Source organism: Ischnura elegans, chromosome 1 (genome assembly GCF_921293095.1).
Source record: "Ischnura elegans chromosome 1, ioIscEleg1.1, whole genome shotgun sequence".
In the NCBI taxonomy this organism is placed as follows: domain Eukaryota; kingdom Metazoa; phylum Arthropoda; class Insecta; order Odonata; family Coenagrionidae; genus Ischnura; species Ischnura elegans.
The window spans coordinates 58,254,257-58,269,872 of NC_060246.1; the positions used below are offsets into that span (position 1 = coordinate 58,254,257).

Below are 15,616 nucleotides of genomic sequence, written 5' to 3' on the forward strand. Positions count from 1 at the left end.
TCTCTGGGTAGTATCCTTCCCGAGCAACGCAGAGTTGCCTGCTAGTCAATTATAAATTGTTATTAATAATGAAAAACACTTTGTTACTGCCACAAAATTCACAGTTTCTATTTTATTACCGGTTTCGGCTATTACACCATTTTCAAATACATACAATTTATGGTGCGGGCAGGTATATATTAAATATAGTGGTTGATAATGTGGGGGTGAGGGAAAAGGTTTGCATTCAAGCTGGGATTGGTAATTCGTGGAGAAGAATAGGGGGGGGGGGGACACAGTTTGTCAGGTGGGTTGTTGGGGTGGAGGATTTGGGAGGGTGATGAGTAATAAGGGGGATGGGTTGGGAAGTGTTTCGTTCAAAGTGTTTTTCATTATTAATATGGAGCCCCTCCACCACGTAAAAGCTTCAAGTTTCGATTTAATAAATTGTTATCCTTGGTTTAAAGTTTTTGGTAATGTATAAATGATGTAAGGGTGTGTATTTATTAATATTCTGGAAGAGTATGTAAATTGTTGTAGGGATAGGACGAGTGAGAAACTGAAGAATGTCTGAGGAAATTACGGTCGTCGGGAAGGAAGAAGTAATGGTGACGGAATGAAGACGAGTGACCCGGGAGGCTAGGATTAGTCTCCAAGAGCGTTACGTCTGGCACAGCGGGAAGAGGACAACTTCAACCATCGTTCAACACGCCTTTGTAAGCCAAATCATTCTCCCCGATTTAAATGAAATGCCGCGATAGCAAGTCTTACGTGGGATTTGAGGAATTGTGTTGGAACGAAGGCTCAAGCACGGAAAGTGGAGTTTGTCAATAGAGTGGCTTCTGATAACTTTATAGGAAGTAATATCCATAGTAGTACGTATGAATAAAAGCTTTTTTTAATTAAAAATTTTAACTGTAGCTAGTTGTAGAATTCCCCTTTTTTATTTGCTGATTACGGACCGAAAAATGCTTCCGAAGAGGTCTTCATACTTAACCCAATCAAAAATCATCTGCTTTTTCATCTATTTTTTATTCGTAGCTTTTACGTTTTGCATGCGATGGGAATTATGGTGAGGTAACTGCGGTTGAGAAAATAGGCTATTTTAAAGTGTAATGGAATTCAATGTAAATTTACAGGCTTAATGCATACGAAGTATAAAATATTTGCATTTATCGATGATAATTTAGTTCTTGTCATGACAGAGCATAACATATATGTGATGTTTTAGTTCGTTTGATCTTAGCGCTAAGCGTAACAAATATCTAGTTCGTATAAATATTTATCCAGCATTAAAAGAAAATTTGGGGGTGGTGATTATGCACTCAATATGATCGTGCATAAATGATAGATGGGTTGGTGTGGAGGCTAGTGTGTTGGCTTACCACATCGCGGGCTCGGGTTCAAATCCCGGCGGTGGCATAAAGTTATCAGAGGCTACCGATCCCTACTTGAGTGCTTTGGATGCTCTTTAAGTGCAGCACTCCGTGCGTTGGATGGGGCGTTAAGCCGTGGTCTTCTTGGTGCCTATCGTTTAGAGCAGGCTAATTTCGACACCGGGTTTCTCTACATCCTTGCCTTCCATACACTTACCTATGGCGCAAATGACCTCAGCTATCGGTCGCCTCCTCCAAATACCGATTAGCATAAATAATTTTAAATTATTGCAAAATGATATAATTTTTATAAACTAAAGATACAGTGAATCCTAAGCTACAAGTTTCCCTTACTTTTAGTGTGAAGAGTGAGAAACACAGGGTTGTCGGAGGAAGTGTTGGTCTTCGGGAAGTCGGATCGCCTGTAGTGAAGGACGGAGGTCGAGCGACCCGGGAGGCAAGGCTGCGATTCCCGAGAGCTTGACGTCCGGCACTCCGGAAAAAATTAAAGACAGGTCCAGCCAAATTAACATTCCCTTAAACTTTATATTCATTACTCTATTTTTTATGATTTCTGCTAAACATTTCTCCGATATACTCCGACTAGGGTAACTCTTAGAGGTGCTACAATTGATCGGTGACCTTTTCTATTATTTTAAGGCTTTACCCTCGTGAATAACAATTGAGCTATATTCAATTTCTAGAAAAAACATTGTTTTATCTCCTATCCCTTTTTCACAAGCATAAAATTTACGTTCAATGATTCAACTGAAACAAAATTTGAAGTACCTCATCATAATTTTCTCTGAACATCATTTTATGATCATCCGTTTTCCACGAAAAAATTTAAGTGGTCTTCTTTCAGTAATGTCAGCGTGTAGTTCCTCGTAAGCAAAATCACTGGCCATATCTTAACCTGAGATTGCTCTACCGGGACACCGCGCTCTCTCGGTTACTTGTTATACTACGCGAAATTACGAAACCTGAGATTGTTTTTTCCTATCCTTCTATTACCAAAATCTTTGCGAATACTCTTTAATGAAAATTAAATTGCCTGAAATACTTTGTGAAGCGCACTATAACAGCAAAGGCTGGCTGTTATGGCTGCTAATGTGCTTTAAGATTCGCTTCAGTGCTTGCGGTCGTAGTAGAAGGTAATTGACTACTACGCCTTCAGTTTCCGCTGCAGCTAAGTCCTGCATATGAATCCTCAAAGTAAAGTCCGTGCAAGCCCTAATGTGTTATTCTTGTACTTCTATTACACCTCGGCCTAATTGAAGTCTGGAGTCCGCTATGGTTTCCAACATGCGGCACTTCAGTGAATATTATCCTTTACCTGGCTTAGGCATGAAAGGAGTTCTTGGGATCGAGTTGCTATCGCGACCAGCGTGTTAATTTCTCATATCTTTGTGACAGGTTTCAAATCCCAATGGTGACATAGGTTTCATAGAAAACCCGATTCTTTTATCAGGCGCTGAGAGGACGATGTCAGTCCTAGCTATTAAGCTAGATATTAAGCTTTAGTCCCCTCAGGTCATATCGCTAAGAGTATGCTAACTCCGACACACCCTTGCCTCGTGTTCGCGAATGTTATCAGCTTTAAGTCACCTCATACAAAAATCGTAGGTTACGCATTTTTTGAAAGATTTTACATTTTTATTTTGTAAAATAATATGCACCGGTTAGCTATTAAGTATATTTTAATACTCTCGGCAGCGGAAATTGATTCTTAGTTGAACAGATGTGACGTGTACTTTTCTAATTTTGTGATAACATGTCTATTAGTATGTTGAACTCATATTTTTTTTAGCTTCTAGCACCTCGAAGCGTGGAAAGTTTAGCTACAGTACTGAGGATCATTTTTTGCAAGGGATTCACATTATTGGCCAATTATGAAGGATATTTGCCTGAAATTTGTGTATCTTAATGTGTGAAATTTGTGTATATTATTAATGATTATCTTGTTATTTCTATTATTATTATTCTGTATTAATGTCTGTTTTATTAGCTTGTATTCTCATGCCAAGCATTTCGCTGGGCCACTAGGTTTTCCGAGTCCCTGGGAAATTTTAAAAATCATCCTTGTACTTAAACATTTTCCTGATGAATAATAGAGACACCAAAAAATGAAAAGAACCATATTAGGGTGATTTTTCAATGCGGTAATTAATTAAAGAACGTTTTGTTGCTCTGATAGAATGTTTCCTGGAAATGTGAATCGGGCCGGATTAATTATGACGCTAATGGAATGAGGCAGAAAAAAAACAGGGGTGAAATGGAGAAACTTAACAGGCAGCCATATGACCGAGGAGAAACGCTCCCACGCAATTCGCTGGCGGTAGAGGCATACGCTGCGATAGTCGCTCCGCTTTAAGGGAACCAATCTCACGCAAGTTATCTTTACTCGTGAATCTTCCTGGGTCGCCCCTGTAGATGTCTGCGGTGACTCTCGGTGTGGGTGTACGTACTCTCGGAGAAGTGCAGCGCTCTCCTACAATCAACAGCAGTCTCCATTGGTGGCTACTCAAGTCGGTTTGCATCTCATCCGAACTTATTTCCCTCCGCGTCTGAAGAGACGGCTTCATTTCACCATTCTTGACGTAATTATGTCTTACTATTCCCTCATTAGGCCTTAATTCTTGCATTCATCGGAGTAAATGCCTCTCCTTATCTGGCTTTATATGAATTTTTGACTCTTACCTTGATTACGATACTCTCGTTGTTGGGACGCCAGATTTCCACAACCGTTGTTACATGCTGCAATAGAAAACATTTTCATATTTTGAGATGCAAATAATGTAGAACACGGTGGAATTCTAATCACAGCCGACTGTAATTTGCCAGTTACTTGTTTTTCGGCGTAGTATTTTCCCAAATAATTCGGTGGCGTCAGCACAAGCAATTACATACGACTTCAGTAATTTATCTAATCAACTTGATCGATATTTCTTTGTATTTTAGTCATGAATATTGATGAATTGTATTTTCTCTAAACGAGAAAAAATAGCGACATATTCGGAAATTCCATTCGCAGGAGTAGGTACTGGTAGTGCGCTAACAATATAAATATGCTACAAAGTTACTGGAGAAAATTATAGTATTTTCAGCGCGGAAAAAAGTAATAATTAGTGGAGTACTAAGAAATCATGCAACTGTTCATGAAGGATTCCCCACAGTTACTTTGAAACGTAGACCGTATTTAGCTCTGTAAGATTGACCGACCTCGGCTTTAACAGCTTCTGTAAAGATTTTACTGCTGAATTTGTGCGGTGGGGTATACGGTTGGAAGCGAGCAATTTGCTTTGTAGGTTTATTTTTTTTACTAAAAGTGGCGATTGTTGTAATACCCATTACCCTCGGGCCATCGTAAAACTAACCTAGTGAGATAAAGGCATCCCCTTCTTCTTTATTGGACCATCTTTATTTCGCGTCCCTTCCATGGATGCCTCCCCTCCGAATGCCCCCATTCTTTGCCGTTATATGTCATTGACGGGAAATAAAACCCCCGACTCCGGGCGTCTGCTGGATAATTACTGGAATATTCCGTGGCGGTTCTCCGATGGCACTCATCGGGCCTTCATTTCGTCGCCGCTTATTATTACGAGTCCTCAATTGATGCCCTTTTCCTACCCACTAGGAAGCAGCTCCTCTTTCACATATACTAAGCGCCGTTGTGGCTTTTAACTTCTTCGTTATTCAGTCTCCCATGGTGTTTATTTTTTGGTGGATTTTTTTTTCATAGCCACATCTCTCCTCTACAAAGGGAATAATGGTGGTGTGAAAAATTTACGCTAACGAAAAATTTACGCGAAATAACGCTTTGTTTAAGTATTCCTAGTCTCGATATGAAAGAATGCGGGAATGCGACTATTCTCTATTTTCAGAAGAGAGCGTTTAGGTTGAAGAGATTGCTAAAATCATGCAGAAATTTTGAATACCTGATGGTTGGAATTGGTGGTTGTAAAGATTTTGCTTCCTTTTTAATTATTTTTATCGTGAAAATATGCGTAATCTTCTCTTTTTTTAAATGAGGAAATCGGTTGACAATATGGGACTCACTTGTTTTCCGAGTCATGTTTTTAGTTATAGCCGTAAATTATATTTTTAGCTTATCTCTGAGTGATGTTTTGCATCTTTTAAGCGACTGGTACAAGTGTTTTAATCTAAAAAAACATTAAAATCAATTTGTGATAAAAAGATTTCGTTGCCTGAATTAATCGCCGTGCAAATTCACGGCAGACGTTTTCTATTGGTGCAGCGAATGAATATTCTGGTTCACTTTGCGCATGACTTCGCAAGTTGCTGAGGAATGCCGTGGCTCTCAACCCTTTCAAAAATTCCGTGCAGTGACACGTGTTTTTTTCAATCCATCGCCAGAGCACATATTGTCGCACCCCTCGGTATTTCCTCTCTTTCCCTCCCTTCACCCAATGCTTCTCTTTTCTCCCACGCACGTCGCATATTCTCCATTAGCTGTTCTAAAGCATTGCCCCGAAGCTTTTGTTTACTCATATCGCCTCTGCGATTAGAAATTTCAGCCTTTCCCCCCGAATGCTTTCCGCGGAAAAGTTCTCTCATTCTATTAGAGATCACTTTGAAGCGACTCGCATTTCAGCGTTTATAACGCCCTTGTTATTGCAAGATTATGCATCGCTGCAATTCATGTGCTTATGCCTGAAGTTTCAGTCGTCGTAATCGTTAATTGATATTTCCTTATGTAGTATGCTGTGTTCTTTTCCATTGCCGCTCTTTCATAAAATTTCTACGTGATAAAATAATTTCGTACGTGCAATAACTTTGAGCATGTTGTTTTTATTAGCTTCCAATTTTAGTCCATAGTCTTTAAAGTAAAATGTGGACGGGCGTCAAATTAACATAAAGATTTGAGCATATACCTTTAATTTTATGTAAATGTGGATCAGGATTAAAATGTTAAAGTTGACAAAAAGTTAGGCATTGGAGAATTTGGTAAGTATTAAAGAAAATATTTTGAAGACATGACGGAATTGAGGATAACTTAGATATAAAATTAAACAGTCATGATAAGTTTGGAATAATATATTGATTAATATGAAAATATTAGGCATTCTAGTCTGAAGTTTTCGGTAGCTCATATGCTTATTTATATTTATAAAAGATTTTTTTGGCACACACTATTATTTCGTAAAAATTAAATTAATGCCTCAAATTTTCAAACATTTCTGCGAGTGACCAAATACAAGTTGCTGATGTTGTAAGTTGTTGACGTATACATGAGTTGAAATTCACGGCACTCTTCTGTTGATTACACCGAGTGGAAATTACTACCAGTCTTCCTTCAATTTTTTTAAAAACTTAAACTGATGAATACTTTCTGGGTTTAAAATTGTAAACTGGGTTAAAAAAAAATACCTTGTGTAATTGATGTGGTTCGTATATTCTTTGCAACATTTATGCATGGAAGTGAATGTTATTTTTTAATGAAGTGACTGTTAGTGAATAAGAAGTTCCTTATGTTGTTGCCTCCAACAATTCGTATTCTTTTCTATCCATTCCAAGGAGTTTGTAAATATCAGGAGGCGCTGTATTCGAGCGTGGTAAGAATTCCGCCATCTTGGTTTGACAATTTTCGGACTTAGTCTCAAGCAGTGTACGTATATAATCAAGTATTCTATTCCTTATATTGCTACTGATTATAAAATGAAAATGCAACAATTACTTCTTGATTGTCGTCGGAGTTTTCCGATCGTTCGTCATACTACTGTGTATATTAAACTGTCCATATAGTCATATCGTGGTGATAATATATCGTCGTGAACGTACTTTCGTACTATTATTGCGACCGGTCCACTATCGTAAGACTTCCATTGGCTGTAATCTTATAAATTACCAGTAGAAGTGCAGGGGAATAGATATTTTACACTTGTAAAATGTTACTTTCGGCTAAGCTAGTTGCACAGCGCAACCGTGGTGATTGACAGTAATTTTTCCTTAGGAAAAGATATTCGAGGCATGTTTTCACGAAGCCTTCCCATAATGATAGGAAAAAGGTTTACTGTGTTCGTTTGCGATAATTTATTTTTACGTAACAACGATTATGACCGAATATTTCACCAAATAGTTAGCATTGACTCTTACGGGATTATCAGTGTTTTGGTCAAAGTATCCTACCCAAGCACCCCTATTCCTGCCACACTGCGCTCAACGCTCGGAACCAGTGGTGCCCCCTCCAGTATATTTACAACCTTCTCCCTTTTCAGCTACATAGAATTCGTACGGTTACGGCTGTATATATGAAGAATTGACATTGTTGTTGTTGAGTACCTTCAGAGCCATCGAATAATTCTGGTGACGGCTTACCACGGCAGATGGCGCCTGTTCCTATCCGGCGCTATGCTGCCCAGGCTGTGAGTTATGTAAAATAGAGCGTTCCAAAAGAGTAAAAAAGCTCGCTTGCCTCAACAAGCCAAACACAAATATAACAGTGAAGAATTCTATAGTTGGCTACTAGATGTATTGTCACACATCTCGCGTTCAAATGGATTTACTAAAGTCGCCACTCACGTCGATAATGGATCCTAGCGATCCGAATAATTTAAGATGTGCAAGTAGTGCTTTTTGATCTCGAGTCGAATATCGAGTCGAGTTGAAAACTACTCGCGAGTATCGAGTCGAGTCGGGTCGAGTGTAGCAACTGTGAACCAGGCATTACAGCTCGTCATACCAATCTTCGAATTTATGACTGCTCCTGCATAATTAATAATAATAACAATTAGGATAATTTTTTATAGTTTAACAAACCAAATTAATCGTGACAGTGAGACTTAGCAGCCATAAACAAATAAATCGATATTCAGCAGCCCTGAGGATGAGCCCCGAGTCGGAGTCTGAAAAGTTGGCTAATATGGAGAATTCAACGTGGTGGGAATCTCGAGAAGAGTTTACCCACATTCTCATATTTCCTATCCCATTGTGGGTTTTCTATTCAGAAAGCTTAGTATGATGTAAAAAGGAAAAGAAAATGAGGAACGTTGATGTAAATTGTATCCGAATTATGAGATGAATGAAAATTAACGTGTCTTATACAGTTCCATTAGCACAATTGAAATGGATTAACCTGTTGTGATACGCCGTCAATTTAATTGATGCATATATCAAAACTGCTCAGGAGAGGCCTCAGTAAAGGCTTTTGCACAATTGTAATAAATATTATATACGTAAATGTATCACGTAATATTTGATCCTTTCAAATTCTCCTTCAAAAATGGTTATGACGCCTCCATGATACAGTATTAAAATTTATTATACTATGCTTGCAAAATCGCACTTATGTGGCTGGAAAAGTACTTTCTTGCCAAAGTTGCAAGATTTGGGAACTTTGGAAGTTTTTATTAAAAGTAACATCAACGACTTTTATGCATCTTGGATCTTCATGGAGTTTAAGTGAACGAAGGGAACGAACTATAGAACTGAGCTAAGCTTTGCGGAACAAAACATTTTTTATTTATTTCTCACTTCGTTTAATCAACCATAGCAACTCTTTTTTGTGAGTTCAAGAAGGAAACTAAACGCAACAATATTTAGGAAAATTAACATCGGACCTACGTAGTATTAAAAAAGTCTAATGAATGGCACTCACAAGTGACATCAAAAACAGGGAATAACAGGCATTGCCCGCTAAAACCTAAAAGTTGCATTTTTTCCATAGAAATCTCAACAATTTTTACATATTTTCTAGGCGTTTGAGTGAAGAAAATATGGTAGGGTGTATAAGTATCACATAAGAAAGTATGAGCAATACAACGGTCGACTCCGATTACGCCGGATCGGAAGACGGTCGGCCGCAATGGCTATTGAAAAGGTATTCAGCGCCCATTTAGACTACTATAGTGGTTGACTGCTACGCATATAAAAGCCGAATATCCTAGGCCAAGGCACAGAACGACTTATCGGCTTTTAAAACCATATTACTACGTGAGTTTAATGATGGCGCATCCTGTCAGCAGATTTATGAACATTCTGGCCTCAGCAGCTCTGTTACCGAAACTACTCTACTCGACTCGACATTCGAAATGATACTCGAAACACTCGAGTCGAGTACCAACTACTCGACTCGACTCGAATTTTTGAGTACTCGCACATCCCGACGAATAAGGTACAGTTGGCGCTCTAAAAAAAACTTTGTTTTTGATGATATTATTAATCAAATTCACAGCTTCTCAATGCTAATTCTCGCGAGTGAAAATATTCCATCGCAATGGTTGTAATAAATGGATCGCTCCGCGCTCATCAGCAGACATGTTTAAAGACTGTGAATGCGCAACGGGCAACATTAAATGTAGCTTCTCCTAGATGGATCGGGCCCTCTTGTATGCAGTCTCGTTGGAGCTGAGCATGCCCGTCTGATGACCCGAGTGGCGCGATCCTCCTCTAAGAGCTCCACCGGAATGCTCGAAAAAGTCCTATAATCAAATTATGATGCCTACTCTTCGGGTCTTCTTTCGGTTGTCAAGCCTTGGGCAAAAATCGGGTGTGTTTAGGCTTAAAATGGCGTATTTGATTTGAGAAGTTCGCGCCATCTCACTGGCGTGCATGGAATAATTTCAAAAGACTAGCTCGCACCTCTACCGCTACGTAATTAGTAATGAGACGATGGAAGAGCGAATTAAATTTCAAGAATGTAATGCTCTGATACGCGTCTCTTTTTGCGTTGAGATTTGAAATTTAATAATTTAAACTTTGCCCATTTTCTACACTTTATACGGTACACTTCGACCGGTTACAACACTCCCGTGCCATCTTATCGAGGGAAACGGGTCAATTTAGCTCCAAGGCCTCAAAGATGCAATATGGAATTTATTTATTTCCATTACCCCATAAACAGCACATTTTATGGCCTCTACAATGGGGCATTAACAATTAACAATGAAGGACATTCACATACGCCCATGCCCTGGATAGGGGCAACCTACCCAGGCGGGACTCGAACCCGCGACCTTCGGTTTGGCAGACGAGGACTTTACTCCGCCGCCACCGAGGCCGGCAAATGAAAATGAAATGAAAAAAAAAACTCAATTGGCCGGATAATATCAGTCAATGCTCGTCCTTGAAAATTAAACATTGGGTTGGTGTGCGGGAAAGGGGACCAAAACCTCAGCCTCTCAACCGGAATGGACAAATCACTTATAAACGCATGTACACACCCACTCACGCATACAAGCAACCAAAACAAGGCTCTTTCTGTATGGGATGTTGGCATCCAAACTAAATCATCTTGAAGGTAGATTTTGTGCGCTATCGTGGCGAATTGACTGCGTGAAGACTTCTCGAGATCGCCACTGGGTCAGAAACTGCATCACCGCCGACGTTACCATGTCCGACTCGGCCTTCAAGCTCAAAACTCATAACCCAATCCAAGTCCCACTCATTGCCCTGAGGATGATGACAGAGTCGGACATCGAAACGCCGGCATTAGTGCAGCTCCTGACGCGGTGGTGATCTCGAAAAACTCTTCACGCTGAGGCTTCGTGGTTTACATGGCGGGATTATTCACAGAGCCGGAGAGACCCTGCTAAGGTTGGCGGGTTTTTGGACGACACACGCACTCGATAAACAGTCAGACACACACACATCCACCCACCCACGGATGGCTACGACATTTCAGGAGAAAACAGCTCAAAAATGAGCGTGGTCAAGGCTCAGAGCCAGAGAATATAATGATTATTTCCACTTACTCAGCTCGCCTACAATTGAAGATATTTCTATTTTTACACTGTGATATCAATGATAGCGAAACTGAAAGAAAATGATATTAATATCATTAACAAATGTTAGTAACACTCTGCAATCTGGCGTACCGTTAGTCCACACGCCAGAACTTAGAATAGTAGGCGCACATATTCACGGTACTCCTCCGTGGGTAACATCGAATAGAAATTCCTATCAATCGTTCTTATTTTCTCTGCCCTCCCTGATCACTACACGCTATTCTCTCCATTCTATAAAAATGAAGTAGAAGAAAGGATCATCCACGTGTTCTTTAATTAATTGGCCCGTCAAGCTTGACTTAGGGTCGATTTCACACCATTTTTCACTAAGTACAAGTTAGTACTTCGGTCGTTGGGCGGGAGAAGGGAGGTTGCACGTGTTGTTTATCAATATTTCATCGAGGGTTCCTGATTGCGTAATTACTAAATTTGGTTGCATTTATTTTCTAGACTCATAATTTTGAATGCTTTGTCAACCTGATCGCCACGGCCGAACCTTGAGTCGTTATGCTTGGTGACGGATATGTTCACACACAACAAGATTTCTATTTAAAAACTGGTGCCTGTCATTTTAGATTAATTTCGATGCTGATTTTAATTAATGGCTGACACGCACGGCGTATGCTTATTTCATTTCGATGTTATGATTCATCCAAGGTTATGATCGGTAAAACATTAAAGGGTCCAGCTCTTCATTAGATCTCCTCAATTCTCAATGCTCCTAGTTTGTCCTTGCAGTTTTAGTACTTACCGTGCTACCGCAGTTCAATATGTATAAATCTATATCTGTTCGCACAAACTGTAATTTTGAATGGGACCAACTTCATCGGAATCTGTGGTCGCGTGTTCAGAACTACTGTAAGGCGTGAAATAATATTGATAATTCATCTTTGGCGTAGTATGATAAGCTCCTTAAGTTCTTCATGTTAAACTCTATCCTATTTAAATGATTCTATATAATTTTCAGTCGCACAATATGAGGGACCAGCAATGTATGGCTTTTCATCCAGTATCAATTTTATATTCTATATTACAGCAAACCACAATGAAGTATTGTACGATGAGTAAGTTTGGCATAATTTTAGTTGGAGTGGGTATCCATGAGAAAGTTTCGCAATCATAAAATCTACTGAAAATTTTAAAATTAAATTTGAGGTGAAGGAGTCATACATGAACGATCGTAAGATACTAAATGCGTGGCGATTGGGTAGATAAATTAGGCTATTATGAATGTTTTATCCCTAAGTCACTTTTTGGAATATCCTCACTTCGCAAACATGCCACGAAGTTTTGTTTTCAATTTTCTTGCACCCTAAAAATTTATGACAACAAGATAAAAATAACTGGTTTCGAAATTGAACAAAAGGTGGGAATATTTTAACAGTGAAATATTCAAAACAAAAAATCAAATCTCTTCGAAGCTATCCTCGTTTGAGAACAAGAAGGAAAATAAACGGCGCGATTAATCGTAGAACAATCGACGCCAAACGTGAACGTGGTGGCCTTTATCTTGCGCGTTGGGACCGAAGAAACTTATTTTATCCCTAAGGGTTGAATAGATCCCCCTAATTCCAACTCGGTTTTCTCTCTCCCTTCCTTCTGCGTCGCGTAACACACTCTCGCAAACATTCGACGGAACACGACGGAAGAAACGCAACTTGTTGCCCACTTATTTTCACACCAAGAGACAGACGCACCTTGATGATGTTCCCGCCGTTCTTGTGTCTCCGCGATGAGTAATCAGTCGCCCGGGGTGCGGGAGCTCTTGTTCCCGCGCTCCGCTCTCAGCAGCCGCTACCGACCCGAGTGGAAGCGGCGGCGGTCCCGGGGAGGGTTCCCTCAGCAGCAGCAGCAGCACCGCACCCGCTTTGTGGCGCCAGGCGGCATCCTCATCTCTCCTCTCCTACACCACCACTACTACGCCTATCCCGCCACCCTCCCCTCCATCCTTCTCAACCGCCCCTCCATCCCCTCTCCTCCTCTTCCTCTCCCCATCCCCCAACTCCTCACCGAGTACCGCCGCGCTCAAGCTGCGATTTCAGGCGTGCGACTTGGAGGAACGTTGACGCTATTTCGTGCGTCCGCTCAAAGCCTCGGGAGTAAAGAGATGTGAACTCAAGAATAAGCCATTCTCACAGTTCATGGGTCTTATCCCCGTGTAGTCTCCGTGGGAGGAGGTCAGAGGAAGTGTTAGGGGTCTCCTTTCCGGGCAGGAGACATCTAAAGTTCAATTTATCTTGCAAGCCCCCTCTTTGCTTTACTAAGCAGGATCTCTCCCGACTTGCCGATGAAAAATGTTGATAAGGAGAGAATGTTATTTGTTTATTAATTCTCGATGAGTTGTTATTAATTCCATTTTATCAGCACCTTGTGATTTTCTGCTTTTTGAATGTGGATTTACCGGTTTTGACAATTTAAATCAAATAGAATATTGGTTCGGCCGCATGTGTCTTATCGTAGTATAGTCAATTCCATGAGAAAAAAAGAATTTGCAGCTATTAAGTTTGATTGCTTGACGCAGGATTTGGAAATCAATGCTCTTATTTGGATCAAATCATTGAGTTTTATTTTATATTGAGTGTTTTTACTCTCACTTAATTTGTGTTTACATTTCCCCTGCTTTATTTCTCGAACTTATTCTTTCCAGTCTTCAGCGGTCACAATCATATCATTTCATTGCAAGAAGCGTTTTCGTGACGCAATTAAGGCATGAGTATGCGATGACTGCGATTATTTAAAGTAGTTCACCATTCGGGCAATTCATTTAACAAAAATTATCAATTGGTTCTTTTATACTCTCCGGCATTGCCCTACCCCCTCCAATATCCTTATTATACTCTCACCTAATACTTATATGTAAATAATTAAATAATGAAGTTCTGATGTATTAAAATGTGTTTTTTAGGTCGTTATATTTTGAACTCCTAAATTTAGATGAGAGGCAGACGGCTCTGAGAGTCAAAATGTGGAAATGTGTGGAAAAATATCTTCAATGGTGTCTTTTGACGTAGCAAATGCCAACAAGAAGTCAATCCTCAACAGGACAGTTATTAAATGAAACCAGTTACCCGCGGAGTTGTTTGAACCCTTACTTTGTAATGCATTGACATTGGAAAAGAAATATGATATATTCATGCGTAGTCATCGATAAGCACGATTTATGAAATTTTATCGGAGATATCAATATCTATGCTTATGTTTCATGGTATTTTTCATTTCCAATGTTTACGTTTGAAATACGGCTCACACGGTATCTTTTGGTGCAACCTTAGTGTCAACTGACATAAGCCATGTCGTACTTATCTGCGCAAATAAAAAAATATGATAACGTGATACCCTGACATTTGTCCATCCATACTGGTGCATTATTCGCAGTATGGAAATAGTCAGCAGCAAGTTTTCCGATAGAGAAGTTACTTTAAGTGCTCAAAAATTTCTTGCTGGAGGGGACCTTTTGACGCTATTTTTTGCAATTTTAACGGAGTTACCAACATCTATGTTCATGTTCATGTTTCATGTTGTTCTTCATACGTTACGATTTCATTTAAAATAGAACTCACTCGGTATCTTTGATGTTGCCTTTCATTGCCACCTGATCAGAGTCTATTCGGACTTGCCTGTTCAAATAAAAAAAAATGTAATAACGTGATAACCTGACCTTTGTTCATCCAGACTGATGTATCATTCGCAGTATGGAAATTACCAACAGCAAGCTTTGCGATAGAAAAGGTACTTTAAGCGCTCGATTTTTCTTGCCGGAGGGGACCTACCGACGCCAGAAACATTCGTCGCATGCCATCTCCACGGAAAAAAAGCCCGGCGTGACCGAGCTTAGCTTCTCCCCGTCGCCCGCGCTCTCCCACCCGAGGCGAAATCCGCGACCTCCCCTCCGGACATCCCGCTCCAGTATTTCCCAAACCTCCGCTCCCCCCCCACCCCACTCCTATTCCCTTCCCTTCCCCACCTGTTCTCCTCCTCACCGCCATTCGCACCCTCAACTCTTTCCCTCGGCTCCACTCTGCCAAACAACAGCCGCCAGCATTCACCTATCTCTCACTCCTCCCGGGGCTTTCCCCTCCCTCTCCTTGACGGTACGATAACTTTCTATGACCCTCTCACACCTCCCGTCATTAGCCTTTCGCGAACTTCTGCCAATTTTCCCACTCTCCCTCCTCCCCCAAAGGCACTTCGTGTGATTTCGCCCCAACCTGTCCCGCCAATGACGCTAACGGTGCCACTCGCTAACTAACTTTCCCTCTGATGTCCCTACGACGTCCCCAGGCAAAAGTTCCTTGCCAACCCTCGTAAGCGACGGGGTGGTTATTTATTTCGTATCTTTCTCACTTCTCTCCGTATTTTGATTTCGTGTCTTGTGAGTTATATGGAAGTTTTAATAAGGGTTATACAGAAGAGAGGCCTTTTGGAAAACCTTGTGAAGAAGACGAACTAATCGGCCATATGATGTGGCAAGATGCTGTGATGAAAATCATCGTTTACGACAGTCGGAACGGAAGA

The 15,616-nt window shown here is 40.4% G+C and overlaps 1 protein-coding gene across 6 annotated transcripts in view; it reads right to left on the reverse strand.

Annotated features, from left to right (window-relative positions):
- LOC124161184 overlaps nt 1-15,616 on the reverse strand; it is a 344,620-nt gene that overhangs the window by 46,342 nt on the left and 282,662 nt on the right. For 3 of the 6 annotated variants that reach the window (XM_046537467.1, XM_046537423.1, XM_046537458.1), the window contains exon 1: nt 12,799-13,002. The exons of 2 other annotated variants lie outside the window; for them this stretch is intronic. The gene's annotated coding sequence lies outside the window, so the exon portion shown is untranslated. Of the gene's footprint in view, nt 1-4,055; nt 4,113-12,798; nt 13,003-15,616 lie in introns of those variants that run through there. One more of the 6 variants, XM_046537431.1, reaches the window with a different exon arrangement.